The sequence below is a fragment of the Manihot esculenta genome, chromosome 14 (assembly GCF_001659605.2).
Source record: "Manihot esculenta cultivar AM560-2 chromosome 14, M.esculenta_v8, whole genome shotgun sequence".
Classification (NCBI taxonomy): Eukaryota; Viridiplantae; Streptophyta; class Magnoliopsida; order Malpighiales; family Euphorbiaceae; genus Manihot; species Manihot esculenta.
In genome coordinates this window covers 6473643-6478685 of record NC_035174.2, presented here as the reverse complement: position 1 = coordinate 6478685, position 5043 = coordinate 6473643, and positions in this window count along the sequence as shown.

The following is a 5043-nucleotide window of genomic DNA, read 5'->3' as shown; positions in this document are numbered from 1 at the left end:
CATTGTGCAGCATCTAAGGTACGTGAGGCATAGTGAATGACATGAGGAGAGTTACCTATACGCTGTCCCAACACTGCTCCTACAGCAAAGTTGCTGGCGTCGCACATGATCTCAAATGGGAGAGTCCAATCAGGTGGCTAGATGACTGGGGCAGAAATCAGTAGTGATTTGACCAAATCAAAAGCTGTTTTGCAGTTGTCATCAAACTCGAATGGCACATCTTGCTGTAACAACCTGCACAAGGGCTGAGTTATCTTGGAGAAATCCTTGATAAACCTCCTGTAAAAACCAGCATGTCCAAGGAATGATCTGATTTCCCTAATGCTGGTTGGGTAGGGCAGATTTTTTATGGTGTCAATTTTAGCTTTGTCCACCTCAATCCCTTTTTCTGAAACTATATGGCCTAAGATTAAGTCATGGTCGACCATAAAGTGGCATTTTTCATAGTTGAGAACCAGATTTGTCTCCAAACACCTTTGAAGTATTTTCTCCAAGTTGGCTAGGCATACATGGAATGAGTTGCCATGCACCGTGAAATCATCCATAAAGACTTCAATAGTCTTCTCCACATAGTCAGAAAAGATGCTCATCATGCACCTTTGGAAAGTGGCTGGTGCATTGCAAAGGCCAAAGGGCATCCTCCTAAATGCGAAGGTGCCAAATGGGCATGTGAAGGTGGTCTTCTCTTGATCTTCAGGTGCAACAGGGATTTGATAGAAGCCTGAATATCCATCAAGAAGGCAGTAATGGCTCTTTCCAGCAAGTCTCTCAAGCATTTGGTCCATGAAGGGCAAGGGAAAGTGGTCCTTCCTTGTGGCGGTGTTGAGTTTCCTATAATCCATACAAACTCTCCACCCATTTTGTACTCGAGTGGGCACTAGCTCTCCTTCAGAATTAGGGACAATGGTAATCCCAGTCTTCTTTGGCACCACATGGATGGGACTCACCCATTTACTGTCAGAAATTGGGTAGATGACCCCAATGTCTAAGAGTTTTACTATTTCTTTCTTCACAACCTCCATCATGGGTGGATTCAGCCTCCTCTGTGCCTCACGAACAGGTTTGCACTCATCCTCCATATGTATTCGATGCATGCATGTTGAGGGTGATATGCCTTTGATGTCCTCCAAGGTCCACCCAATTGCCTTCTTGTGTTTTTTCAACAAATCAAGGAGTTTTTCCTCTTCTTCTTGGCTGAGCTGGTTGGAAATGATGATTGGGAGTGTATTTCCAGCCCCCAAGTAGGCATATTTGAGATGATCTGGCAGGGGCTTCAGATCTGGTGCACTTTCTGTCTTTGTCTCAGCCTGCTGTCTGCTGGTTGATTGGGGCAGATTTCCTGTTGATTTGGGCAAATCATCCGGTGATTTGGGCAAATCTCCTTCTGTCATTTCTGTCTGTTCACTGATTTGGGCAGATTGCCTGGGTGATTTGGGCAAATCACTCGCAGAATCTGCCCACATCACTGTCTGGTCTGTCTCTGAGCAGTTTCTGTCCATCTCTTCATATCTGCACAAATCAGCATGGAGTGTTTCCTCTAGATCAAAATTAAAGACTTCTTGGCTCAAGTCATCAATGACATCAAGGCCATAAATAGGAGAAACATCTTTAGGGAATTTCATAGCTTCATAAACATTGAATTTGATAATCTCCCCTTCAAAATCCATGGTTAATGTGCCATCATGCACATCAATTTTGGTTCTTGCTGTGCTCAAGAATGGCCTTCCAAGTAGGATGTCAGAGGTGGAATTGCTCTTGTCTTCCTCCATGTCAATGATGTAAAAGTCAGCTGGGAAGACTAGTTGGTCCACTTGCACCAACACATCTTCAAGCACTCCCTTGGGATAGACAATCGATCGGTCAGCCAATTGAATTACAATGCTGGTGCTTTTTAGTGAACCTGCATTCAATAAATTAAAAATAGAGAGAGGCATGACATTGATTGAAGCTCCAAGGTCACACATGGCTTTCTTTATCCCCACGTTGCCTATCTTGCATGAAACAGCGAACATCCCTCTATCCTTGCATTTGACTGGAATTTTTCTTTGAATAACAGCTGAGACACACTCCCCCACACTCACCTTTTCACGTTCAGCAAGTTTCCTTCGGTTGGTGCATAGCTCTTTGAGGAACTTAGCATACCTTGGAATTTGCTTTACAGCATCAAGTAGGGGAATGTTGATTTCCACCTTGTGAAAAGTCTCAAGTATTTCTTTCTCCTCTTTTTCTTTTTGAGACCTTGCAAATCTTTTGGGGAAGGGAGGAGGTACCTTGAATTTCTCTGCTGGCTGCTGTTTCTGCCCTTGACTGGGTTCTGCCTGATCTGGTGATTTGGGCAAATCGTTTGGTGATTTGGGCAAATCACTTTCTGTCAAGTCTGTCTGCTCACTGATTTGGGCAGATCGTCTGGGTGATTTGGGCAAATCACTGCCCTGATCACTTTCTGGCAGATTTTCTTCCATGGCCTGTTTCTTCAATTTCTCAACCTTGCTATCTTGCAGCTCTTTTTCACTCCTCAATGTGATGGCACTAACATTTTGTCTTGGATTTATCTCAGTTTGGGAGGGTAGCTTCCCTTGAGACTCCAATTTGCTCATTGAAGAGGCCATTTGACTCATCTGTTTCTCAAGACTTTGCACAGTATTTGCTAAATTTTGCACAATCTCTTCAAGAGGTACTTTGGAGTTCTGAGGTGCAGCTTGAGCTTGATTCCTTTGCTGATAGCTTGGATATTGATTTCCCTTTGCATAGCTAAAATTTGGATGATCCCTCCAACCTGGATTATAAGTATTTGCATAGGGATCATACCTTCTTTGCCCATTGAAGCCTCCAACAGCATTGACTTGCTGGTCCTCCTCTTGAAGGGAAGGACATAGATCAGTTGGGTGGTTGTTGGCACATATTCCACATGGCTTGGGCTGCTGAATCTGCTGAACTTGTTGGGTTTGACTCACAACAAGGCTACGGACAGCATTGGTGAGTTCAGAAAGTTGGGATGATAAAATGGAATTACCACCTCATTTACATTCCTTGTTGGCAGCTCTTGGTCTCCAAATTGTTGAGAAGCTGCTGCCATGGAGGAAATTAAGTCCCTCATCTCTCGAGGTGATTTTTTTTCAATTGTTCCTCCACATGCTGCGTCAATAAATTTTCTCTCTGAGGGTAGCAATCCTCCATAGAAGTACTCAATGAGAGATTGGTCAGAAATATCATGCCGAGGGCAGCTTGTGCACAACTTTTTGAACCTTTCCCAATACTCATACAAGCCTTCAGAGTGCTTTTGCTTTATGCCACTGATTTCTCGACGGATGCCTATGGCTTTTGAGGTTGGAAAGAATTTTCTCAAGAATGCTCTTACCATATCAGCCCATGATGTGATGGATCCGGGTGGCAAGTAGAATAGCCACTCTTTGGCATAGTCTTCAAGGGAAAAAGGGAAGGCTCTAAGCTTGATATCGTCTTCTGAAATGCCTTGGGGTCTCATGGTTGAGCACACAACATGGAATGCCTTCAAATGCTTGTGAGGATCTTCATTTTCTAGGCCTCTGAATTTAGGTAGGAGATGAATCAGCCCTGTCCTTAGCTCGAATGGTGCTGTCAATAGGGGATATTCAATGCATAAGGGTGCTTGATCTCCTGCTGGTTCAGCTAACTCTCCAAGGGTTCTTTCCCGTGGCTGGGGTGCTTGGATGGGCATGTTTCTTGCTTGATTTTCAGCTTCTACATGTGCAGCTGGTGGTGCCACCATTGCTGGATTTTCTGCCATGACCAGAAATTCAGTTTCTGGTGCTAAATCAGTGGTAGCAAGTGTGGTGGTGGAAGTTTCTGCTGGTGCAGAAATTTCTTCAGCAGGGGCAGTAGGTGGTCTGTGAGATGGTGTTGTTGATGAAGATGCTTTTGAGGCTTGGTTCCTCAAATTTGCTTGCTTCCTTAAGTGCTTGACAGTTTTTTCAATCTCAGGATCGTAAAGAAGGGTGTCTTTACGGCCAGACCTGGTCATAAAGGGAAAATACGTTAGTTTAAATCAATTCCCCGGCAACGGCGCTAATTTTTGATAGGCGGTTGTCGAAGCCGTAAAAAATAACCTATTATCAATCAATAAATAAATAAATTTGCAAATAGTGGCAATAGGGTCGAACCACAGGGAATTGACACCAAGTATCTTCCTAATAATGACTAAGGCAAGTAATAACAAGTAAGTAAAAGAGGGGGGTTTGTTTTGATGAGTTAAAAGCTAAAAACAAAAGAGAAGATTAATTTAAATAAGTGAGAATATCAATGGGAAAGAGATTCTAGCTGAAGTGTGAGTCTAATTCAATTTGTTCAGAATTGATCATTGATTTCTTGGATACTCTTATTTATTTCAATAAGTTAGTTTAGGATGTGGAAGACGCTTCTCACAATCCAAATTCCTCCTTAATTCTAGTTTGATTAGGAAACGTTCGCTAATCAAACACTAGTTAACAAGTTGCCAAGGAACGTCCTTGGGGCCTTTGGCATCGAACAACTGTTAACTGCATGAAGACTTAGAGAAACCTAACTCTAACCTTGCCAACCGCGTGGTCAAGTTCAGATTATGCAACTTGATTAAATTTGTGTTTAAACAATCTAAGCAATTACGGACCTAAACCATTCAAACAACATATTACTTATGCAATTAAAAGCAACAGGCCTTAATTGATTCTAAAAGCAAAGCAATAATTATAGAAAGAATCAGATTGCATAAATATTGAAACAAGCAAGAGTTCAACAATGGAGTATTAAACCTCCCAATTCATCACAAATTTGAATATTCTCAACTTCAACTAGAAAATAATGAATTTAGCCACTCATGGTGACTAAAATACAAAAATAAAGAAGAAAAGAAAGAAAGAAAGTTTCTGCTATGTTGCTGGAGAATTTCCGAGGATGGCAGATGCTGGAAGAGATGATGAGATGCCTTTGATGCTGCCCTTTTATAGCTGGAGAGTCCCAAGTCCAATTTGATTAGGGTTTTGTAATCTCAATTTGATTTGGTCTTCTTTGTAGTCTTTGATTCCTCTT